Below are 26,456 nucleotides of genomic sequence, written 5' to 3'. Positions count from 1 at the left end.
GTTCTGCTTTTAGTATAATGCCCCTTGAAGATGGTTTGGAAATTGCTTCTAGTGTAAAACATGGAACGAGAACTTTGAGCAGAGTAGAAAGTTGGGTTTGAGGTACACTGACCCCTTGGAAGCTATCCTGACTGCCTGATTGCCACTAGGCCCAATTCAAGGTATTAGTTCTGACAGCCAGCTGAGGCCTGTAGGGGAGGTTCTTTGCACGATCCTGCCAAAGGTTTTGGCCTATATGCAATGACCTGGCAGAAAGCCATTTCTCTGTAATGGTCCCCCAATAAGGTAAAAGGTAAAGGACCCCTGGACGGTTAGGTCCAGTCAAAGGCGACAATGGGGTTGTGGCACTCATCTCGCTTTCAGGCTGAAGGAGCCGGCGTTTGTCCACAGACAGCTTTCCGGGTCATGTGGCCAGCAGGACTAAACCGGTTCTGGCACAACTGAACACCGTGACGGAAACCAGAGCACACGGAAACACTGTTTACCCTCCCACCACAGCAGTACTTATTTATCTACTTGCACTGGTGTGCTTTCGAACTGCTAGGTTGGCAGGATCTGGGACAGAGCAACAGGAGCTCACTCTGTTGCGGCGATTTGAACCGCCAACCTTCTGACCAGCAAGCCCAAGAGGCTCTGTGGTTTAGACACAATCCCTGAATAACTCTCTCTTGCCATAGAAATATGCCTATTTCTTTGGCTGATGTGGTGCAGCAATAAACCTGTGAGCACATTTGCAAAGCTAAGCAGGGTCTGGTGTGGTTTCAGATTGGATGGGGGACATGTGTTGAGATGGTCTGTATTGCAGGGGTTTGGAATAGATGACATTCACAGTCCCTTTTCCAACCCTATGATTCTATGACCTTCCACCAACAGTTCAAGACATATCTCTACATAGGCATTTGCAAGGTGAGGGTAGGCTTCAATCTGCATTCAGGGGTTTTCGGATTTGATGCTCTGGTCTGTTTTGTTTACCTAGTTGTTGAACATGTGGCTGTATGAAAGAACAAAGTGGGTCAGGGATGGAGAAGACGAGCTCCTGATGAGGCAACTGCAAAAAAACTATGGGTCATGTGGCCCTATAGATCTCAGCCAATGTTGAATAATTAACTATTGCTCCCTTAAAGGTAAAGGGACCCCTGACCATTAGGTCCAGTCTTGACCGACTCTGGGGTTGTGGTGCTCATCTCGCTTTATTGGCCGAGGGAGCCGGCGTGCAGCTTCTGGGTCATGTGGCCAGCATGACTAAGCCGCTTCTGCCGAACCAGAGCAGTGCACAGAAATGCCGTTTACCTTCCCGCCGGAGCAGTGCCTATTTATCTACTTGCACTTTGAGGTGCTTTCAAACTGCTAGGCTGGCAGGAGCAGGGACCGAGCAACGGGAGCTCACCCCGTCGTGGGGATTCGAACCGCCGACCTTCTGATCATCAAGTCCTAGGCTCTGTGGTTTAACCCACAGCGCCACCCGCGTCCGATTGCTCCCTTATCCAATAAATCAGAGGCTATAAAACACAAGAAAGCTTGTTTGTATTAAGGTGTTGAATTAGATTGACTAGACAGAGAAGTTCAGTCAAGGTTTCATATAGACTACATAAATGAAAAGTTGTCTGCATGTTCCAAATAAGTTTGTGTCTGTGTTATTTGATAGGGTGGTGCTGCCCTCTGGCGGGCATTTGTGCTCATCAGAATTCAAGGATGATACACGCTCATTTTAATGAGAGTAATCAGTTCTATGCAAGACAAACACGTATATGAAAATATAGGACTCTGCCTCCTACTGAGTCAGAGCATGGTGCACCTAATTCAATGTTGTATACATTGACTGGTAGCATTTTCTCCCAGCCCTATCGGGAGATCTTGAGGACTGAACAAGGGAATTTCTGCATGAAAAGCACATGCTCCCCAACTGAGCTACTGCCCTTTCGTATGTTTTGAGCACAAGGCATAATTATAATATAAAAATCATCTGGCCCACAGACACAACCACAGCTGCAGACCCACCTTGCTGTTGGGTTGGCATAGACTCAGAGGCAATCTGATTCTAAGCATTTTTCCTTCGAAGTAAGTCTCAGTGAATCCAATAAGCAGGATTTCCAGATACGTATGGATAGGATCCAGGCACGGTGTTAACGTGGCATTTTGCAACTGAAATATACTCGGAGTTGAGAGTGGATTTCATGCTCTCTATTCAGCTCATAGTGGTGACGAGGAATGGAAGTTCCCCCACAATATCTGCTTTATATACCGTATTTTTTGCTCTATAAGACTCACTTTTTCCCTCCTAAAAAGTAAGGGGAAATGTGTGTGCGACTTATGGAGCGAATGCAGGCTGCGCAGCTATCCCAGAAGCCAGAACAGCAAGAGGGATTGCTGCTTTCACTGCACAGCAATCCCTCTTGCTGTTCTGGCTTCTGAGATTCAGAATATTTTTTTTCTTGTTTTCCTCCTCTAAAAACTAGGTGCATCTTGTGGTCTGGTACGTCTTATAGAGCGAAAAATATGGCACATTATTTACACAATGGGCTGCACATGATTGGCTAATTCCGGGATTCTCCTGTAGGCCAATCAGGTTGTGGATTCACTTCCACCTGGAGCTGGATTGGGTGGCTCCTGCGGACCAATCATATTGCTGCATTATTCTAGGACCAATCAGACTGCTGCATTCTGAATCCTTTTGTTCTAGGACCAATCAGACTGCTGCATTTTGGATCCTATTCAACTCAGTACATAACAGCAACTCAGTGACTTGATGGCTTTCAGGCCAACTGCTTATATTTCCAGATTATACTAGAACTTGGTCTCTGTTCAGGGATGGCGTTGTTGTTATCCAGGACCGGCAGGGTACCTGGCACTTTGCAGGGCACAAGAAGACAGGTCCATGTCTAAAATCTGAAGAGTCTGAGGAAGTGAATAGTTGTCAGGCGGCAGAGGATCCAACCCCCACAGGAGGTTGCCAGGAATGGATAAGACAAGGAATGGGGGTGGAAACGCTCCTTCAGGTATACTGGACCGAGGCTGGACTAAATCATCCATCAGAGGTTGATGGATTGATCCAACAGTTTCGTTGTCTGGAGAGGTCACTTCTTGGCTTGCATGATGGAGAAACCGTTTTCAGCAGAGCCCAGTGACAGAAGGCTGCAGCTGTATTAAGGCAGCACCGAGAGTTGTAATTTTCTGCCCAAACAATTTTTGCGCCTGGGCCTAACTCCCCTGTGGCCCTCCCATTCTACGCCACTGCCCAGTATTATCCAACTTTGTTGGCCTCTGATCTCTGACACTTTCTACCTTTCTACCTCATGTCGGAGTGAGGGCTTTGCCTCTGCCGCTTGCAAACCAGTGGGGGCAGGGCAGATTTAGGTTTGATGAGGCCCTAAGCTACTAAAAATGATGGGACCCTTTATATGTCCAGCTGTCCTTTGTCAACAACAAATTGTCGCTGTTTTTTGGGTTGCATATATGCTATACAGAATGGTAATTTATAGCAACGCGGGTGGCGCTGTGGATTAAACCACAGATCCTAGGACTTGCTGATCAGAAGGTCAGCGGTTTGAATCCCCGCGACAGGGTGAGCTCCCGTTGCTTGGTCCCTGCTCCTGCCAACCTAGCAGTTCAAAAGGACGTCAAAGTGCAAGTAGATAAATAGGTACCGCTCCAGCGGGAAGGTAAATGGCATTTCCATGTGCTGCTCTGGTTCGCCAGAAGGGTGAGCTCCCGTTGCTTGGTCCCTGCTCCTGCCAACCTAGCAGTTCAAAAGGACATCAAAGTGCAAGTATATAAATAGGTACCGCTCTGGCAGGAAGGTAAATGGCATTTCCATGTGCTGCTCTGGTTCGCCAGAAGCAGCTCAGTCATGCTGGCTACATGACCCAGAAGCTGTACGCCGGCTCCCTCGGCCAATAAAGCAAGATGAGTGCCCCAACCCCAGAGTCGGTCACGACTCGACCTAATGGTCAGGGGTCCCTTTACCTTTAGCTTTACCTCCTGTCACACTGCACTTGTCCAAAGAACAGTTCCCACAGAAAACGTCCTTGCATAGACAAATGTGTGTGTGTGTGTGTGTGTGTGTGTGTGTGAGAGAGAGAGAGAGAGAGAGAGAGAGAGAGAAGCTTTAAAAAGCCCTTTAAAACATATTTTGTTATAGCAGCTTACTTCTTTTGTCATTTGTATGATCACCATAATAGTGAGGAGAAATAAACATTACATTGGAAACCGTAGGGGGACAGACTCCATTTCTTGTTTAGTCAAGAATTCTTAGCATGTAGGGCCGGCTGGTGTTCTGTAAACTTCAGCTGGTCTGTGGATTCAGGTTTCAGCTGAAATACCAAATCCTGCTCTCCCTGCTCATTCACTCCTCTTCTCAAAGTAGGCTCAAAGGGCCTGGTTAAATTGCAGCTGTTGGCACATCATATGAGTGCTTTGCCTTAAACCCGATCAGATGTGAACTCTGGAAGAATTAAGACGAACATTTCAAAGAGGATGCTTACACACAGAGAAGCAAATATTTGTCCTAGGTGTGGCTGGGGGAATTTGACTGAATCCTTTGTGAAATGATGGCTTTCAATGCTATACACGTTTCCTTGGGAGCAAGGATGGGTGATTCTGCGCATTTCATTTTCTCCCTGTTTCTCATTTTTTTGCAGTCTTCACTTCCCCACATTTCCACATCCTTTTGCGATTAAATGTCATCTTGAAAATCCCCCCAGCATTTTTGTGTGAATTTCTCCTAATATAATATGATTTCTGTTTGCAGTTTCCCCTAATGCAATGCATTTTGGGGATTTCATTTTCATCAACATATTACTTGGCTAAAGAACTGCTCTGCAAAATTCAGAGAACTGTGAATTTTGAAGGATGGGTGTATTTTGGTTCACATGTTTCAGAAAGTCTGAACAAGGTATGTTTGCCTTTAAATGAAAACTGAACTGAATTTCTCCCCCATTGCTACCTGGGGGCAAGTCCCACTGAACTCAATCGTATTATTATTATTATTATTAGTCACTCCATCTTGCCCCTGGGGCAACTCAAAGTGGCTTTCAACCAAACAACATAACTTCTGAGAAGACATTTATAAGATAGCACTGTGAATTATTTTTAAAAAACCAATCTGGATATCTTAATTGGGAAGTGAAAATGTGGACTATGTGTGTTATGTACTGAAGTTCTCACCCTGGGCCAGCAGGGGGATACTGTAGATAGTTATGCAAATGAAGGATCGAAAGTGACGTTCAGTGATTGGATAGTTTGCATGCAAATGAAGGATCGAAAGTGACGTTCAGTGATTGGATAGTTTTAGAAAATGGCAACAGTTACATTGTTCTGGAGCTCTATATAAGCAGGCTGACTGAGCTCCTCAGTTCAGTTCTGTTCCAGCTTACAAATAAAGAGCTGCTTTGGAAGAATCGCTGTGTCGTCTGATATGTTCGCCCACAACTTAACAATGTGGATCTACACAAGGTTTGGCTACATGCTAAAGCATTTGTGTGGCTGCATCAGTAGCGTTGCATGAGCAGAAGATTGCAGAACATCTGGAGAACCACAGGTTTCTCACCCCTCTTCTAATGTCTCTTGACCCTGGACAGCTCTTAAGGAAGTGCCGACTGCTGTGTATGTTAAGGTTCAGATTTGCTTGATTCCACAGGGAAAGGTTAGGCAGAAACTGTCGGACTCCACCATCTGGAAGCCACGAACCACGTTGGCTACCCTTGTATTAGACCTTATAATTTATCTTCAGCAACTGGAGAGAAAAAAAGCAACATGAAAAAGCCAGCCTGCATCTTCAATAGGAATAGACTCAACCTCTCAATGGGTTATCCCTGGTCAGTATCCCACAGATATCTCATCGGCTCATTTTCCACAGATGTTGCACCTGTTTGATGGTCTTCCTGTGGAGGCCTGACCTTCTGCTCCCTGGTTTCCATGATGGTAATGCCAGTCGCTCTGCTAAGCTCAGCTGTTACGCCTAATCACCCACAGCGTGCAATGTTTGCTAGTTTTAGAATAGCAGAGATGTGAATATTGCCTCTCCAGAGCAGGAGAGCAGGAGTAACCCTATGGAGTGTAAGCTCATTTGCTCAAAGCCACCATGACTTCAGGCTGCCCAGGTTCAAATGTAGACAATAGATAGAATTGGCACAAGGCAACTTTCTATGTTCCATGTGAGTTGCCGGGGATTGGACCCATGGGGTTTCTTCAAACTCTACAATTCTATGATTCTAAGGTGGAATCTACACACATATTCAAAAAACACTGTGAAATGCTTTTTGAAAAAAGTTTTGAAAAATACATTTAATTTTGCATAGCTCACTATCGCCATCTAGTGTCACATTTGTATATTGCGCTTTGCAACACATTGAAAACGTTTTGTTTGCAGCTGTATAAGGTAAAGGTAAAGGGGGCCCTGACCATTAGGTCTAGTCGTGACAGACTCTGGGGTTGCGGTGCTCATCTCGCTTTATTGGCGAGGGAGCCGGCGTACAGCTTCCGGGTCACGTGGCCAGCATGACTAAGCCGCTTCTGGCAAACCAGAGCAGCACACAGAAACAGCGTTTACCTTCCCTAAATAGAGTGGTACCTATTTATCTACTTGCACTTTGACGTGTTTTCGAACTGCTAGGTTGGCAGGAGCAGGGACCGAGCAACGGGAGTTCACCCCGTTGCGGGGGTTCGAATCGCCGACCTTCTGAGTCCTAGGCTCTGTGGTTTAACCCACAGCACCACCCACGTCCTGTGCAGCTGTATAAAGGTAAAGGTAAATAGCTGACTCCTATAGAGTGAGATGAGCGCACAACCCTAGAGTCTGTCAAGACTGGCCCGTACGGGCAGGGGTACCTTTACCTTTACCTTAAGTCAGGCCAGAGAGCAGTTTCAGATGCTGATCTTAATGCTCAGGTAAGCTCCTCAGGGTACAGCTGGCAAAACACGGGGCAACAGCAGCCATTAACCCCTCATTCAAGAAGCTGTGTGAAAGATATAGCAGCTGCGAAACAGCCTGCTGGATATGAAGGGCAGATGAACTACTGTAAATGTAGAAGGTGATACATGGAAAATAACACATTTTGTTGAAATGGTATAGTGCAACTGGGGTTCCACCATTAATTATATGTCAATCACTGCTTTCTCTCCGTCTTTCTTTTTTGCAAAGAAAACTGTGAACATCATTTATTTCCTTTCAGTTCCGTCAACCAATTTGCTGGAAATAGATGATGACAGAACATTCCTTAGCCTGGTGAATAATTGCTGTAAGATGGGGTTTACTTTGAAAGCTTTTTTTGCTAAGAATCGACTGTCTCAAGCTCGCACTTGGTGACATGAGCGACGATGACACATGCTTTTAAAGCTGTTGTGTGACGGAAACGCTCTATTTCTATAACATGCAATACAAAAGCATGGTGGGCTGTAAAAAAAGAAAAAGTCCCGTTCCCGCCCCCCATTTGTGGTGGTGTCTTAAGAATGTTCTTCTGCCTAGCTTTTTGCTTGACATATTCAAAAACATGTGGGGCTTCCTTTGGTTTAGGATGCCTTTGGGGACCAAGTAAATAAAAGGAGCGCAGGCGGGCAAAATGTGCTTGCTTCCTAGCAATTAGCTCTTGGGATTTGAAAAGAAAAGTCTGCAGCAAATCTCTAGCCAGGCACAATCCACTGTGAGCACATTTGGGGCCTGCAACTTGTCTTGGCCGTCGTCCAGTTATTCCCCATCATTCTTGGTCTCATTCTGTCAAATTCTGCTCTGCCTATTTTCATGCCCAGCTGAAAATTGGGGGCTGAAAGTTGTTAGGAGATTCCTAGTCCTGTCACAGAGCTGTGAAGAGCAATTGATTGTTAAACCACTCTGGGAATGGTAGTTCCACAAGGAGAATAGAGGTTTCCAAGCAACTTTCGGCACCCTTAACAAACTACACTTCCCAGAATTCTTTGAGAAGAGCCAAGTCTGCTTGTCTTGTGATTAGTGAAGAAATGAACCTATGTTGCCAATTCTATATTCTCAGAAATTATATAATGAATGTTTAAAGGTTAATCAGGTTTTGGTTTATATCACCAGTGAATGTATGTAAATACACCAAAATCTTGAGGGAGAATTTCCTGAAGAAAGAAATTAAATATTGTAGCTTAAGCCAAGAAGAAATATAACATATAGACTGTAAGTATAGACTTTTGCACTTGTCTGTTCAGATATTATTTAGAAATCTTGTTTAAACACTAACAAGTTTTGGCTTATACCACCAGTGAATGTTTATAAATATATCAAAATCGTGAGAGAGAATTTACTGAAGAAGCCCAAGACTCTTCATGGGCGAAACAGGTGACAAACGCTGGCACCCTGTCTAATTCTTGTGTGTAACATCACCGACACTTTGTTTGATCAAACTTATCTTTGTTGATATCTACAGGAGCCTGGCTAAAGGAACTTTAAAGACTGAATCTTCCTTTTGGACACAATTTGAATGAGTTTTCTGTTTGTGGCTTCTGTAGTAGATCTTGTACATTGTTCTCTCAAGTTTTAGATTATTAATATAACTGTCAGGGGTCCTTTACCTTTTTTTAAAAAAATATTACGGCACTCCTCCCACCCTCCAAATTGTTAAGCTTTCCGGTTGACTTGTCTAAGATCCAGGACAAAGAGCAGCCTTTAGGAAATTCCCCTCAAACATCAATTCTACCTTTGAAATCCCGGTAATGTGTGGGAAAATCTGGATGTACAGCAGCGCTAACTGTGTATCGAAAGGTGGCTGGTTGGTGCTTAAACACTAGAGGTCAGCATCATACAACAGACCAATTCTTTTTCCGCATTGCTTTAAACCTTGATCCAAACCAAACCATACTTTCAAGCCCCTTCTCTGACCCCTTTATTCCTGGCTTCATGATATAAAAAATCCAAAACTTATAGGGTGCATATTATTTTTATTTTACCTCATTTTTGTTTTTCATCTGATTTTGGTCACATTCAGGTTTTTAAAACTCTCTGATTTGTAACTGGTTTTAACTATTGGATTTGCAATGCTGTTGTCTGATCATTTTCTTCTATATTATCAGTGCTGGGTTTACGTATGAACTAAAGAAGCCATAGCTTAGGGCCCCACTCTCTTGGGGGCCCCCCAAAAAATTTAAAGGGAAAAAACCTGGATGTACATTTCTAAAATATAAGATAAAAAACAAATAAAATAAAACCCACATACAGCAATAGTGTTTAGCATTGTGTAGGCTCCTATGATGTAAGTCATGGGCCTCACCTGCTAGCCTGCTCCCTAAAATATCACCGGTTTGCTCATTTCTATACATAGGGTGCCTACATAAAATATGTATTTTATGATAAAATCCATATTTTGTTATGTGCAAATGGCTTTAGATACCTATTAGGTCCATAAATTACCATATAACATATATTCAACACAAAAAACAGCAGCAATTTATTGTTGACAAAGGACAGCTGGACATATAAAGGGCCCCATTACCTTCAGTAGCTTAGGGCCTCATCAAACCTAAATCCAGCCCTGTATATTATTATGAACATCTTCCTTTTTTAAAAAAAGAAATGTGGCATAAAATAACTGTTCAAATTTCCCAGTCCATTGTTTTGCAGAGCTGATAGTCCTGTGAAGAGAGGCAGGGCTTGTCCATCAGAGCACTTGGTCTCTTTAAGCTCATCCTGAAGGAATCTGCTGGTGTTTGCTGGCCTCTGTCTAGCTTTAAGCACCTCTGAGTTCCAGAACGTTGGGGTCACCACTACCAGGTTTCTAGACCCAGAGGACCAAGACATGACAGGGAGGGGAACAGGGGAGAGGTTAGGTAGAACGACAGCAGCACTGAAGTTGTGCCCCTGCGGCAACTAGTTGCAGAAAGCTGGAGGTTGCCAAGAGATTTGCACAGATTGGATTGCTCCGCCATTCTCAAATGCCATGGGTATGCCTCCTTGGCCAAGAATTTTGCACATTTCCAAAGAGGTGCTTCAGGGCTGCAACTGAACCATGGGGACGCTCCCACCAAAAGGTCTTTCCGTGCGTGCTAAAAATAGGTGCGATATGGTATGGGGATTCCCTGCACGGCTGAGACATCTTCTGCGTGAGGCAAATCTGCAGGCAAGCTGAGATTCACCCTGGGCTTGCGAGGGCTTATGTGCATTTGATACAATGGCAGACAGATCCTATGTGTGTTTATGGGGGTGCGGGATCCCAAATAGGTATAAAGGTAAAGGAACCCCAGACCATTAGGTCCAGTCGTGGCCGACTCTGGGGTTGTGGGCTTTATTGTCCGAGGGAGCCGGCGTACAGCTTCCGAGTCATGTGGCCAGCATGACTAAGCCGCTTCTGGCGAATCACAGCAGCGCACGGAAATGCCGTTTACCTTCCCGCTGGAGCGGTACCTATTTATCTACTTGCACTTTGACGTGCTTTCGAACTGCTAGGTGGGCAGGAGCAGGGACTGAGGAACGGGAGCTCACCCCGTCGCGGGGATTCGAACCACCGACCTTCTGATCAGCAAGTCCTAGGCTCTGTGGTTTAACCCACAGCACCACCTGCGTCCCTATACCCAAATAGGTATACTAGGTACTAAATCTCATTAGCTTCCATGAGGGTGACTTATGCAGCCTAAAACACCAAGGCAGATCTGAGGACGGGGTCAAATCTTTCTTTGCTGCTCAGTTCCTTGTAAATTTTCAACCATTTCGGCAAAGCATGTGTGTGAGTATTTAGGGATTTGAGGGATTAAATTTTCTCTTTAGGGAGAGAGAGGTCAGTTAGGCTAAGAGTACTCAATCAATTTTATCGTATATCGCCAAAAGCCTTTACAATGGACGGCAGTGAATAAAAGGAAACTTTAATCTAAAACCCTATAATGTAACCTGTAGCAGATGACATAAAAAGAAATTTACAACATTAAAACTTAAGATTGGCGTGCATTCACATAGCTGGAACGGAGCTTCTTGGCTGCCGGCACAAATCTGGCTACCTGGTGTATAGTATATAGATGTTTATCTGCTAGGAGTTGAACTCTCACTTCCAGTGTGGATCGACCTGGAAGCCAATGAAGAATTGGCAATATAGATTTTCCTCTGGGCGATGCATACAGGGGGGGAATCAGCAGATAGTTTGTGATATCCTCCACCTGATTGCATCCATATATACATTTGTGAGCCATATGGGCAGTGCCAGATTTACGTATAAGCTGAGCAAGCTATAGCTTAGGGCCCCACTCTCTTGGGGCCCCAAAAAAATTTAAAGGGAAAAAAAACCTGGATGTACATTTCCAAAATATAAGATAAAAAACAAATACAGTGGTACCTCGCTAGACGAATGCCTCGCAAGACAAAAAACTCGCTAGACGAAAGGGTTTTTTGTTTTTTGAGCTGCTTCGCAAGACGATTTTCCCTATGGGCTTGCTTCGCAAGACGGAAACATCTTGCAAGTTTGTTTCCTTTTTCTTAACACCGTTAGTACAGTTGCGACTTGACTTCGAGGAGCAGCTCATAGAATGCAGTGTGGTAGCCTTTTTTGAGGTTTTTAAAGACTTTGGTCATTTTTGAAGCTTTTCCAAAACTTTCCTGACACCGTGCTTTGCAAGACGAAAAAAATCGCAAGACGACAAAACTTGCGGAACGAATTAATTTCGTCTTGCGAGGCACCACTGTAAAATAAAACCTACATACTGTTAGAGCTTAATCATTATTTCACTATTAATATACTTCTTCTTAATTGTAATTCTCTATTAATGTACTTCTTCTTAATTGTATTTCAGTTCAACAATTACAACAATTGCTTTGATAAAATACATATTTTGTTATGTGCAAATGGCTTTAGATACCTATTACGTCCATAAATTACCATGTAGTAGGGCTGTCCAACAGGTCGATCGCGGGATTCCCCCCATCGATCCTGTGATCCTCCCCCCCCCCAGCTTTTCAACACAAAAAACAGCGACAATTTGTTGTTGACAAAGGACAGCTGGACATATAAAGGGCCCCATTACCGTCAGTAGCTTAGGGCAGGCATAGGCAAACTCTGCCCTCCAGATGTTTTGAGACTACATCATCCCTGACCACTGGTCCTGTTAGATAGGGATCATGGGAGTTGTAGTCCCAAAACATCTGGAGGGCCGAGTTTGCCTGTTCCCGGCTTAGAGCCTCATCAAACCTAAATTCAGCCCTGCATAGGGGGCATTCTCTGGTATCTCCCCTCTAAATGGGGCCTCCTGCTGCCACTGCACTGCCGCTGCATGATTTCTGTTCTCACCCTGAAGCAAAGTTCTTAACCTGAAACACTATTTCTGGGTTAGCGGAGTCTGTAACCTGAAGCGTATGTAACCTGAGGTACTACTGTAAAGAAATGAGTAACCTGCCCAGTACAGACTTCCAGCATCTGCTTTGACTTTTGAGGCAGGGTGGGGAATCACAGGCAATTCAATCAGAGGCCTCTCCACATCATATTCTGAACCCCAGCAGTAATCCAGCACTCTAACCACTACACCACACTGCCTCTCCTCTGTTGCACCTCCATGCCCCACTTGAACCAGAGCAATGCAGTGGTTTAGACTGAGCATTGGACAAGAGCCAGGGAGTCTCCAGGTTCCGATTCTCCCCTGAAGTTTGCTGGATGACCTTGGGTCATGCACAATTGCTGTGCCTAAGCAGCCTACCTCCTGGGGTTGTTGTGGGGATCTGCATATTGCCTTGAGCTCCTCCAAAGAAAGGCAGGATGCAATGGAGAAAGGTAGGCTGCAAGGGGACAGCTTTCCACTTTCGTTGCCTTGAGAGCCTATGTGATCTAACAGTTAAAAGTGGGGTCATCTAGCCCAACCCCACCTCAACACAAGGTTTCCCATCCAATCTGAAACCACACCGGACCCTGCTTAGCTTTGCAAACGTTCCAGCGGCTTTATTGCTGCACCACTCCCGTTTTCTATGCCTCTTAGGTGGAGAGCTTTCGCTGTCCCGCGCCTGACTTCAGTTCCTGGGTGCCCGCAGGCAAGTTTCAGGACGGTCGGTTAAAGAAGGTGGAAAAAGCAGCAACAAGCAGCAGCCCTGCGCTCGTACCGGGAGCGCGTCTCCGGGAAGAGAAAGAGCAGCGCTCGGCTTGCCAAGAAAGTAACCCAATCCTCCCGGCGGGCGGGGTCTGGGACTGATGTAACAGGAAACGGGGATGTTTCCTTTGCGCTGCGGATCGCTTACAACCGGACCACGCTCGCCAGTCCCTCCTCAGACCCAGCCGCCTCCTCCGGAGGGCAGAGCGCCGCAGAGCCGCCTCCCTTCGCCCCATCTCCCAACTTGGATTGTACCTGCCTCTCCTGATCGACTCCTTTGTTGTGCGCTTCGACTCAGCTTCGCATTTGCCTTTTTGGAGTGTTGTGTGTGTGTGGAAGGGGGCAAAGCTGCCTCCGAAACGAAGAACCCACCGAGAGTTGGACGCACATCCGATCGCCTTGCCTACGGTGCCGCTGGGAGGAAGAGCTTTGGGTGAGCATCGATCCTAATAGAGATCACTCTTTCCCCACACGCGCTAGAGGCAATCGCTCCCGCTGGCGAAGTTGGAGGCTCCCCGCGCGCGTGTGTTTTGCACAAGCCGTGGAGAGGAACTTTATTTGGAGGGAGGGAGAGGGGAAACCCCTTTGTTCGAAAGCGCGCCTCCGTGTTGGGGTGAGAGAGGTGGGACCACACGCAACTCGGGGCTTCGCTGGCTGCGCGTAAAGAGACAGACCCCAAGTTGGCAGCAAGCGACACCCGGGCGCACCCGGTTTCGCCTTTGAGAAGTGCAGGAAATCCTCGGGGCGCCTTCGGAGTTTTCAGAATCCTTCTGGAGTAAAGCCCGGCGTGGAAAGCAGGCGGCTTTGGGCAAAGCAGGGGCGAACGGAAGAAGAGGACGACGGCGATGCCGGCGCTGCAGCCGTGCTCGCCTCGGTGCCGTTTCGGTGGCTGAATCGGCGCGAGGGTTTGCGCGCATTGCGAGCTCCTTCGCTTGTCGGAAAGCGAGGCGTGGAGAGAGAGGAGCGTGCGAAAAGGCACCCCCGGTAGCCCTTTGCTATTCGTGTCATATCAGACTCAGGACTGTAAACCTGCGCGTCCTTACTTGGGAATAAGCCTCGTTGCTCTCAATGGGGCTTCCTTCAAGTAAACGGGGGAAAGCTTGTTCTGGAAGTCCCACAGAGATCAGGGGGGCTCTTTCCTACATAAGGAGACACAGTTGAGGCCATGCGCTAGGGCACTTGTGCCTGAGTAGGCTTAGCATCGTTATTAGCATTCAGGGAAGTTTTTAGTGTGTGATGTTGTGTTGCGCTTTTATTGTTGTTTTTGTTGGGTGCTGCCCAGAGTGGCTGGGGCAACACAGTCAGATGGGCATCATATTTATAAATTGTTGTTGTTGTTTGTATACCAGCGTTCACCTGTAGATAAAGTTCAATACCTGGTACTAATCACATTTGCATCCAGATGTTGCTATTTCTGATTTTATGTATGAATAGTCTAGGTCCCGAATCCAGCCGGCTTTGCTATTTCCAGGAAATATGCTTTAAGATCCATAGCCTTGTTTGCTGCCGCCAGTCGTTTAGGTGCCATTGTGCCTAGAATTTCTGCCCAGGGCTGCAATTCTGCCCACACTTACCTGGGAGGGAGCCAGATTCAATTTGGTCACTCTTCTCAGTAGGTATACAGTGTTTGGATCGGACTGCATGGTCGCAATCCCAAGCAATTGGCAATCCCACACTGAGTGAGAGGACTTCTGAGTAAGCCTGATTAGGACTGGGGTGTTAGCAAGTGATGTGTTCACCACAAACACTGTCGCTTTTTCTCCTTCAGCCTCAAAACCATTGGAGCTGTGAAAATGTGGAAGCGTGTGGACTTGTAGGGTTACATTTTCTCCCCATCCTCATGTGGTTTGACTTCTCTTGATTTGGATGTAGCACATGAATATAGGGGAGTTTTTCATGTTTGGTGTTTTATTGTGTTTTTAATATTTGGCTAGGAACTGCCCAGAGTTGGGGGCAACCCAGTCAGATGGCCAGCCTATAAATAAAACTATTATTATTATTGTTATTGTTATTACAGTTGTACCTCAGGTTACATACGCTTCAGGTTACAGACTCTGCTAACCCAGAAATAGTGCTTCAGGTTAAGAACTTTGCTTCAGGATAAGAACAGAAATTGTACTCACAATGCACGGCAGCAGCAGGAGGCCCCATTAGCTAAAGTGGTGCTTCAGGTTAAGAACAGTTTCAGGTTAAGAACAGACCTCCGGAACGAATTAAGTACTTAACCCGAGGTACCACTGTATTATTATTATTATTATTATTATTATTATTATTATTATTATTTCCATGAGGTTCAGCTTTGGTGATTGATTTTCTGTGTGTAAGGAAGAAATAGTTTAAGGAGGATTGGCTCCTGTGTGATGAGTTATCAATGACAAAAATCCTACTGAGGTGTATAGAGGGAAAGAAATGCCTTTGGGTCGCCCAGGGAGGTTCGCAGCCCTGCATTTAAACTCTATGGAGAATTTGTGAGTGCAGAATGGATGTGCGGTCCAAGCCTCCACTGCTATTTTGGCCATTTGAAATTAACCCTTCTTAGCACTGGGGAGCAGGACTCCACTTACCTGGAAGGTCAAGGGGTTGTTGAGGAAACCCCCGATAGAAATATCAGGGGCACAGAGAGTGCTGAAACGCTTCGGATAGACTTGTTTGGGGTTTTTCTTTTGCCAGAGATTGGAAAATGCAAGTAAACCCCCTTCATACAAGAGTAGCTGCTAAAGGATTGGAGTTGTTCTTCCCTTCTGGGGAAGAGTTACACCTGGTTTTATCATATTTTTAAGTACTGCTGTTGTTCGTTCGGAACTCAAATGGCACGGGGTTAACTTTCATCCGTGAACCCTATGAGGTAATTCAGGCTGGTACCTTGCCTCCATTCCCCCAGGAGAAGAAATCCCTATAGCTCAGAAGTGCATGAATTGCTTCACGTCTCACATTTCTTGACTGCGCCTGCAAAGGTCTGTCCGTTGCAATGGTTAGAAATTGTGTCATTTGTTGTGCCCCTTGCTGCTTGTAACCCATAATGGGCTATTGCTCTACATTTCAACGTTTCCTTTTGTCTGCTGGATACCAGTTGTCTGCTTGTATTACTACTTTTGACCTTTTTTTAAAAAAGGAAAGGAAAGAGAGGCTTTGCAAATGGTCAAATAAAATCCTGCTCTTTGTTGCCGTGATCCAGATAAGTGCTGACCGGTGTATTTCTGCCAGTTCATTCAGAGGGTAGACTAGGGGATTTGGGACCTGTTCTCAAAAACATTCACAGATCTAAAACATCAGACCAGAATATCTTTCTTTGGATTATAAAGAAACCGGCCATTGAGTAGTGCTTAGCCGTGATGCAGAACTAGAGTTCAGGACACAGGTGGTGCTGTGGTCTGAACCACTAAGTCTCTTGGGCTTGCCAATCAGAAGGTTGTTGGTTCGAATCCCCGTGACGGAGTGAGCTCCTGTTGCTCGGTCCCTGCTCCTGCCAACCTAGCAGTTCGAAAGCACACTAGTGCAAGTAGATAAATAGGTACCACTGCTGTGGGAAGGTAACCAGTGTTTCTGTGCGCTCTGGCTTCTATCACAGTGTCCCGTTGCACTAGAAGTGGTTTCGTCATGCTGGCCAGGTGACTCAGAAAGCTGTCTGTCGACAAACGTCGGCTCCCTCAGCCTGAAAGCGAGATGAGCGCCACAAACCCATAGTCGCCTTTGACTGGACTTAACCCTCCAGGGGTCCTTTGCCTTTAACTTTTACCTTTTACCTTTACTATAGTTCACATTACCATCTTAGAGGATGGTGAAGTTGTGTTTGTGTTTCTTTTCGGTGTGTTCCTCAGCTCATCCTCCAACCCCTTCCTCAGATGTTCAAATCAACATGGCTTCATTAGTGTCATATTTGTGTCTGTTTGTATACAGGGGGCATTGATGGGCAGGGATCCTCACACCTTTGCTAGGAATGGCCAAAGGACTCTCGCCGGTGTGAATAGTCTTCTTATGACAGTAGTACAGGATGCAACTATATTTTGGATGATGTTGAGTTGTGTGAACACAGGTTCAAAACCCAGCACTGCAAATGCAGCGAGTTCACTGTAAAGGGGAGTGTGAATTTATTTAATTTTTATTTATTTTATATCCCGCCCATCTGGCTGGCTTTCCCCAGCCATTCTGCACAGCTTACAACATATATAAAAACACAACAAAACATCAAACATTAAAAAACCACATATCCTATACAAGCAACAAACAAACCAATAAATCAATAGAAACCAACAACAATAACAAACAGTTTACAGTTTCTTCAAATTAAAATAACCTCCAACCCCAACTAAACATTTAACTAACACCAACTTGACAAAAATGAAACAGAGGAACCAGAATTGGAACCGTTTAAAGCATTTTGAAACAGTTTAGCCAGTTGCCCGAACCCAAGAGTTGTTCCCGCAATGTCCCAGTAGCCTCCCAGAAGCCCCTTTTAGCTGTCAAGGTGAGTCTGGGCTCCATCCCCTAGGACAGGTGAAAATGGGCCTTAAGGCAGGGAGCAGTTTTCCTTCCAGCACTCATGGCGGCAGCTGTGAACACCGCAGCGGTTAACCTCCCCGCCCCCGCCCCCACTCCAAGGCCACAGTCCCTTGGAAACGTGGTGATGAAGGCTACATAACAGTGGGGCTAGAAGCAAAGATGGACATGGCCTGTGTTTTCTCTCTCTCTTTCTTCCACCTGCTTCCCCACTTCTCTCTCTCTCCTTCCTTCCTTCCCTCCCTCCCTCTTTCTCTTCCTCCCTGCCCAGAGAACTGCCAGGAAAGGACAGCTTGCTGTTGCCAGAGGTCTCAACTGATTGCTCCCAGAGGGATATCCATCCATCCATCCATCCATCCATCCTCCTCCTTCCTCCACCCATTTTGGCTTTGTGTGTGTTTTGCTTCCCTGCGCTCCTTCTCTTCCTTCCAGCTCCCCCCAATTGCATGAAATCCATCGGAGGCCCACAGGTTCCTCACCACTGATCTCAAGAATCTCAGTCCTGTAAGGCAGGCGAATACGATTCTCCCCGTGTCGCAAAGGGATTCACATGCACCATGCATTTAAGGCACTACTCGGGGGGGGGGGGCAGGAAGAATCCTGGGAGCTGTAGTTTGTTAAGGGTGCTGGGAATGGTAGCTGTGTGCAGTTTCCAGGGGCCTCAGCCTCAAGGTTTCCTCACCTCATGTCACTCTATGTAGCGTTTTGAGGCAGGGGAATTCTGACCACGACACCACAATGCAGCACATTTTGCACCAGGGAAGAAGAGCAGGCAGTGGCGTAGCGTGGGTTGTCAGCACCCGGGGCAAGGCAAGTAATTTGCACCCCCTAACCCATGGATTTGCGCCCCCTAACCCATGGATTTGCGCCCCCTAACCTGTGGATTTGCCCTAACCCCAGATGTTGCGGCCGGTGCGGCCGGCCCCCCCTGCACCCCCCCACGCTACACCACTGAGAGCAGGAGAGAGAATAAGACACAGGGCTCCTATTTTCGGTGGCCACCCGGCACCTGCAGCATCATTTAATTTTGGCCCAAGGTGTTTAGAAAGCAACTTCATCCGCAAAACCAAATCCTATCACAGTCACTGAATAAACTATCCAGATTAGAGCTAGATCAAACACCTTTTGTGACTCTCTGTGTGTGCTTTGAATGTATGGCGGTTAGGCAGCCTGTAAAATCCAAATCTAACATCATAAATTTGTCAAACAAGTTTGTTTGCGGACTGAAATCCACGGTAGTTGTCATGTCTAAGGCTTAAGTCACCCTCTGCTTTGAACATCCTCTAAAATGTGAATAGGAAACTTCATTAATAAAAAAATCTACATTCGATTCCCCCCACCCCCCTGCGTTTGGTCCGGCATTAACCACTTTAGGAATGTAAGAAGACCTCTTCTGGATCAAACCAAAGATCCATCTATAATTCACACATGGCACAGGAAAGGCTGAAAGGGGCTTCTGAACCTATATTTTTTGCAGTTGATTCCCCGAAGGAAAGAAAGTATAAACTGAAAACAATGGCGGGTTCAAATGCAAGCGTTTTTGCTTTCTGGGATATAAACTTTTTATTTTAGTTTGCTTAAAATGGTATATATAAGAAGATGGATTGTTCCGTTGTTTATGGATATGTTGTTTGTTTGTTTTTGTTTGTTTTTTAAAAAAAATGGAAAAAAATTATTAAGTACAAATTAGAAAACATACATATTCACAGCAAAAGAAAATACAAAAGAAAAAGAAAATACATCTAACCAAGGAAAAAAATTAGAGAATATTTTGTCTCTTTTCATATTTACAATTATTTATACCTCTATAAAATGCTATTCACAAAAAAGCAGTCAAATGAAAGATAATATATCAGAAAAGAGAAAAAAAGAACAAAGAAAGAATAAAGAAGTAAAAGAAAAAGATCATAGGTGGAAATTTTTAAAAGTAGATAAGTACTCACAATACATAGCCATTTCCCATCTATATTTATATTCAATTGTATAATTTCATCTTGTCCTTATCTACCTTAAATAAAGTGTTTTGTTTTGTTTTTTAAAAAAGACTTCCACGGTTTACCTCACACGTTTTTAATAATCCGTTCGTCAGAACCTCTGTTCTTCATATTTTCCCTTTGGATTTCCTTAATGTCTCACTTTGTATTTTTTATATTATATTTATGTTGCTTGTTAACACTCTCAGTACTGACGTGGCAGTTGTACTCCTGTAGCTAGGAAAATGAAAGAGAGTACCACCGGCATTCGATTCAAGCCGTTGGCTCATCCACTTTGAGAAGGACGTGCAAGAGGACATTTTGTAGCTCTTCAGTGGTTAGTTATTAGTCCTACAATACTTATGTTTCAATGGTGGTGATGCTGGCTAATTTTGGTTACTTTAGAAGTCAGTGAAACAATTGTTTGATACCTCAGCCTGATCTTTCATAAGTCAAAATTTAGAGCGAATCTTCTGGTGTCTTTGGTTCTATGTTTAATAGAATCTGAGGAAGTGGGCAAGTGGAAAGTTAGGGGGGGTAACTTTAACAGCGTTACACACGAGTTGCCAAAGCTGAGGTGGTTTTAAAATGGTAGGTGCACAGTTCAGCAAAGCCACTATTTTGGAACAAATAAGATTCACAAGGTGAAGCAGTTTTCACTTCTTTTGTAGTTTCCGACAGGCCATTGATCTCTGCGTCTCCCTCTAAGTGGCAGGTCTATACTTACTCTTTTTGAAGATCTGCAAATGTGTTGAACAGAAGCTCACCAAAACATTTCAGTCCTTTTCAGTGAAGCCAGCTGAACCGTCACCAGTGCACACCTCCACAGGGTTGTGGAGGTGTGGTGAGCGACAGAGGCTGGCTGGTTCATCCTGGCATGGCAAAATTGGCCAAATGCTCGGGTTAAAAAAATAATAATTAAGCATCCTTTAACCTTTAGCTGTATTGTTCAAATATCCCATGTTGATCAGGAAGGGGAAGCAGGAATGTCAACTTTCCCACATCCAAACCCAACCAACAAGCTATTGCATCACAACTGCTTTTATTCTCACTGAGTGGAAGTTTTTTTTTTTTGGGGGGGGGGACACACTCTAAATTCCCAATGCAGTTTTGTCAAACGGTGTTTTAAAAAGTTTTGTCACTGCTTCAGGTCAGCATTATAGTTTCAACGCAAAGTATACTTGTACCTCGCAATCACACTTTTGCAAACGTAAGCTCCTTCCTTCTGTTCACCTTCTGCCCGTGTTTGTAGTTTCTGAGTGAATCGTGCAGAAATAAGTTCACATTTACAGGCCTCGGGAAGATTAGATTGAATGGATGTGGATATGGTTGCTTGGATGAAGGGGGATTTTCAGGGGATATTTGTGGCAGGCTGCAAATCTCCTGGCCCATTCCGCCTTTCGAAAACTTAATTAAATAAAAATAAAAATCAGGGTGACTGGGTGTGCTACATGTTGGAGTACCCAAAAGGAGACCCAGCCACTTGCTGTTTCAATTTACCCTGAGGACTTTTTTAAATGTTCAAGTACATACGCACAATTCTTGCACACAGAGACAAAAGTTATTGAAATATTTCATACAGTAGCACAGTGAGTGCTGATGAACAAATTGCAACCTGAGCAGGGTAGAGGACCCAGTGCACACATAAAAAAAGGTAAAAAGTAAAGGACCCCTGGATGGTTAAGTCCAGTCAAAGGTGACTATCAGGTTGCGTCACTCATCTCGCTTTCAGGCCGAGGGAGCCGGTGTTTGTCCACAGACAGCTTTCTGGGGCATGTGGCCAGCAGGACTAAGCTGCTTCTGGCACAACGGAACACCGTGACGGAAACCAGAGTGCACGGAAATGCTGTTAACCTTTCCGCCACAGTGGTACCTATTTATCTACTTGCACTGGTGTGCTTTCGAACTGCTAGGTTGGCGGGAGCTGGAGCAGAGCAACAGGCACTCACCCCATTGTGCGGATTCGAACTGCTGACCTTCTGATCAGCAAGCCCAAGAGGATCAGTGGTTTAGACCACAGCGCCACCCACATCCCTTTACCAGTGCACACGTACAATGTTGTGGATCTAGGAAATACTTTAAGCACCTCATAGCTCAGCTTAAGTCCTGACATGCAGAGGTTGTTTCGCCCTATGACACCCAAAGCTTTCCCCCCCCCCCCCGCCCCCGACAACCAGAGTTACCCCCCTAAAAGCCAGCCTCAGTGTGCATCTACATATAAATTAGCAGGTGGAAGCTTGTGTCGTGAGCCTGTGCCCCAAGTCTTTCAAGTACCTATCCCCTTTCCCTTTGCTTCTGTGGCTTTTGCACAGATTTACCAAAAGGGCCCTGGCATTTGAAAGCTTCTTCCCTGTTTCTGGCGCTTCTATAGAGCAAACCTGCAATGTGACTTAAGTCAATTTATGGTTTTATTGACGGCTTTGAAACTGCGTTCGTGCCGATAAAGGAGGAGAAGACGGGGCTTGCTGTTTGGCACGCCTTGTGTTTTGAAAAGTTTGAAGAACCCAGGGAGCACTTCTGTCCAAGAATTTGAAAGCAGCTTGTTCAAAGCTCCTCACCACGTTCACAGCAGATGTGACATTTAAAAGTAAGGACTTCCTGCTTTGCAGCTCAGCCTCTTTACATAAGGTGCAATTCCCCTTATATATACTTATATATATATTTAATTTTTAACCTGGTAGCCACAACATTCGCTGAGCTTTATTATTTTGCAGTCAGCTGCATATGTGTACATTACATAAACTTTCTGGAAGGAAGCCCAGATCCAGCCCACTCTGTATCTTATCTCTGTGTAGGCAACACACAGCATTGTGGCATGGCAAAACAAAGTGGTTTTCCTCTGTCTTGAAGTGCGGGGGTGGACCTCAGACCTGGGAGCCAAATACTCCAGCACTCTCACTCTGGTCCTTGGGAACTCTCTTTGCACTCCTGATTGGCCCTGCTTCACCTGAGTGATTTACCTGGCCAGAACTCCTTAAACCAGGGGTCAGCAAACTTTTTCAGCAGGGGGCCAGTCCACTGTCCCTCAGACCTTGTGGGGGACTGGACTATTTTTTTTTTTTTTTGGAGGGGGGGGAATGAACGCATTCCTATGCCCCACAAATAACTCAGAGATGCATTTTAAATAAAAGCACACATTCTACTCATGTAAAAACACCAGGCAGGCCCCACAAATAACCCAGAGATACATTTTAAATAAGAGCACACATTCTACTCATGTAAAAACATGCTGATTCCCAGACCATCTGTGGGCCAGATTTAGAAGGTGATTGGGCTAGATCTGGTCCTGGTCCTTAGTTTGCTTACCTGTGCCTTAAACTCTGCTAATGACACTTATTTTGTCTGAATGGAGGATTGTGAGGGGTGTGAAAAGCCGTGTGAAAACAAAGGATGCATCCATTTTGGGTGGCTCTTGTGAACCAAGTAAAAACTTCTCCTGGGAAAACACACAGAAGTAGCAATCAGGAACAGCTCAGGCCTCTATCTCTGTGGGTTTTCCAAAGAAAACTGGCAATTTAACCATTTTAATTGTATGGGGACATTAATTTTGTTTCCTGGTGTTCATACCAAGTGCAAAATGTCTCATGAGATGTTGTCCCCCACCTCAACAGCAGTTCCTTACCACCCTCACTTAAATATACTATAGGCGTTCAAGGGGGAAACAACTTTTCCTCAGGGTATGAATTTATTATGTGTGTGTGATAAAGACTTCAAATCTTGCAGCCCAGATTCAGATTATTAACGTTTCCGGGCAAAGAAAGAGGCCAAAATCGTTCAGCGTAATCCACTCAGAAAACATAATTTTGATTACTTTAAATTCAAGTAATCCACTCAGAAAACATAATTTTGATTACTTTAAATTCAAGTGGCAGAGCTTACTGAATTTTAAATGCAAGGGTTTTGAGCAAAGGAAAGTACAATCACATAGCTGTTAAGAACATTTAATAATAATTCTGCCATTGAGCACAGTTTTTAAAATTCAAATGATCCATTTCTGCCTACATATGTAGGCACTGGATATGTGGCCATTATGCTCATTTGCCATCAATAGCAATAAAGCTCTGCTGGATGCAATATTAATTGCCTCTGGTCTATTTTTTGGGAATCCTGCAACAAGATTTAAGTTTTTACTCTGCTAACTCTTTCTTGGGCTCCATGATCACTGCAGATGGTGACAGCAGTCACAAAATTAAAGGACGCCTGCTTCTTGGGAGAAAAGCAATGACAAACCTAGACAGTATCTTAAAAAGCAGAGACATCACCTTGCCAACAAAGGTCCGCATAGTTAAAGCTATGGTTTTCCCAGTAGTGGTGTATGGAAGTGAGAGCTGGACCATAAAGAAGGCTGATCGCCGAAGAATTGATGCTTTTGAATTATGGTGCTGGAGGAGACTCTTGAGAGTCCCATGGACTGCAAGAAGATCAAACCAATCCATTCTGAAGGAAATCAGCCCTGAGTGCTCACTGGAAGGACAGATCCTGAAGCTGAGGCTCCAATACTTTGGCCCCCTCATGAGAAGAGAAGACTCCCTGGAAAAGACCCTGATGTTGGGAAACAAGGAGAAGGGGACAACAGAGGACGAGATGGTTGGACAGTGTTCTCGAAGCTACCAAAATGAGTTTGACCAAACTGCAGGAGGCAGTGGAAGACAGGAGTGCCTGGCATGCTCTGGTCCATGGGGTCACGAAGAGTCGGACACGACTAAACAACAGCAAACTATATATTGTAGTTCTGTTCTGGATCAATATTGAGTAGAATTCCGTGACAGTGTCTACCTATGTAGTGTGTCTGTTGACTGCAGCAAATATGGTCCTGAAACATTTTCTTTTAAGCCATTCAGCTGGAGTTAGGGTTGCCATTTGTCCGGAATTTCCTGGACATATCCGGAATACTGCAGCCGCAAGCAGTGTCTGGATAGAACTCGGCGGAATGTCTGGGAAAGTTCAGACATACAAAAGCCTATGTCGGTAGTGTTGTTTTGCTCAGAAACAGCTCAAAAATGTCCAATCTCCTTGCGACTTTGCCTGAGAAAAACCTCAACAACTTTTCTGTCTGGGTTTTCACTTTTTGAAATATGGCAACCCTAGCTGGAGTACTTTGAAGTAAATAGGTTGTTTATTGGGCAGCGTGGGAAAGAAGTTAAGTAGTTATGCAAATAGTAAATAGAGCGGCTTGTTGTATAATTAGTAACACCAGAAAAAAGAACGCTCGTTTCCTCTCTATCTAAAACGAAGTCTTTGGTTTAAAGCAGCTGTGTTTCTTGTCTGCCTGAAGGTTAGTGACAGTAAGACAGTTTCTTGTTTACTAAATACAGAGTGTTGGGTTGGTTTTAATAATAGCACTAAGTAAAGTGGTCCAGTTCCAAATTACTGTGCCCTTTTTTTTTTATCTTGTCAAATAAAAGCTCAACAACTTGTTATATGGCAACTCTACATTTAAAGCACTATCGTAGGGATTTAAACTGCCATGGCTCCCCAACTGTCATTTGTTAAGGGTGCTGAGAGTTGTTAGGAGACGCCTGTTGCCCTCACAGAACTACAATTCCCAGAATTCCATGGGAAGACAGGTTGATTCTAAAGCCATTGTTGGGAAAGTTGCAGGCCCAACAAAGACTAGGATGCAAATGGATGTGCTAGGTTCTTTGAGGATAAAATTTCTCATCACCGCAACAACTCAGATGCCATGGCTAATAAAGGTCTGATGTGCCAGGATGTAATGCGATTTTATGGGATCAACGACAGCTTTCCAGGTCTGAGGAAACTGGCAAAGTGCTTGTAGTGGCTCAGTCAACAACATGTATTGTTCCTTGTGTACTGCTCTGAGGTGGGCTGCCGGGGGGCGGGGGATACAGTCAAGTGGAATAAATAAAAAAAGCTGGAAACTACTGAACGCTACCAACAAATTTAACTTTAACACAAAGGACCTTCTTCATGATGTAACTCCCTTTCATGCCTTATTCCTTCTGTTTCTGCTCTTAAAGGAGTCTAACTCTCACACCATGCCCTCTTTGCCAGCCACAAAAGCAGCTGCCATTTTTAAAATTCAGAATTGCGATTTTAGAGTGTCTTTGTTTTGGAGCTGTTATGTACTGAAGTTCTCACCCTGGGCCAGCAGGGGGATACTGTAGATAGTTTTCACTCAGGTTCACATATGCAAATAAGGGATTGAAAGTGACGTTCAGTGATTGGATAGTTACAGAAAGTTGTTACAGTTGCATTGTAGTGGAGCTCTATATAAGCAGGCTGGCTGAACCCTTCAGTTCAGTTCTGTTCTGGCCTGTGAATAAACAAGAGCCTATTTGAAGAATCGCTGTGTCGTCTGATATGTTCACCCACAACTTAACAGGAGCACTGTCTCGTTATTACATGCGGAAACCCCAGGGTCCCTCTGAAACCAATGGGACATGTTAGTCCTGACTTACACCCTTGTGCAAATTACTTGAAACGAACAATGTAGTTTATTGTACAAAACTCACATATATGTACATTAGTGATGGATATGACCTCCGCTATTTTTAAGCAGCATTTGAACACAGTTTGGCATGGAGTCTACTAGTTTCTAATAGTAACTGTTGATTTTCGGATCCCTGTACCACCCTTGAATCAGCGCCTGAATGAGCTTCTCCATAGTCATACAGTCTACGGAGGCGACTTTTGCATATAGCCCACAAATTCTCAATGGGATTTACGTCCGGGGAATTCCCTGGCCAATCAAGTACCTGTATTTGCTGCTCTGTCATGAATTTCTTCACCACTTTCAATGTGTGACAGGGGGCAATATCCCAGTACCATCAGGATACCTCTTTTCCAGCTCTGGAATACAGTGGTACCTCAGGTTAAGTACTTAATTCGTTCCAGAGGTCCGTTCTTAACCTGAAACTGTTCTTAACCTGAAGCACCACTTTAGCTAATGGGGCCTCCTGCTGCCACCGCGCCACCGAAGCACGATTTCTGTACTCATCCTGAAGCAAAGTTCTT

General features: G+C 44.9%; 1 protein-coding gene across 3 annotated transcripts in view; it reads left to right on the top strand.

Annotated features, from left to right (window-relative positions):
- Positions 1 to 12,994: 12,994 nt before the first annotated feature.
- CALCRL (calcitonin receptor like receptor) overlaps positions 12,995 to 26,456 on the top strand; it is a 91,639-nt gene continuing 78,177 nt past the window's right edge. For 2 of the 3 annotated variants that reach the window (XR_013390393.1, XM_028750200.2), the window contains exon 1: positions 12,995 to 13,441. The gene's annotated coding sequence lies outside the window, so the exon portion shown is untranslated. Of the gene's footprint in view, positions 13,442 to 13,495; positions 13,993 to 26,456 lie in introns of those variants that run through there. The other variant, XM_028750204.2, reaches the window with a different exon arrangement.

The sequence above is a fragment of the Podarcis muralis genome, chromosome 1 (genome assembly GCF_964188315.1).
Source record: "Podarcis muralis chromosome 1, rPodMur119.hap1.1, whole genome shotgun sequence".
NCBI classification, from domain to species: domain Eukaryota; kingdom Metazoa; phylum Chordata; class Lepidosauria; order Squamata; family Lacertidae; genus Podarcis; species Podarcis muralis.
The sequence above is the reverse complement of the archived record's forward strand: the minus strand, read 5'-3'. Positions and strand labels throughout refer to the sequence as shown.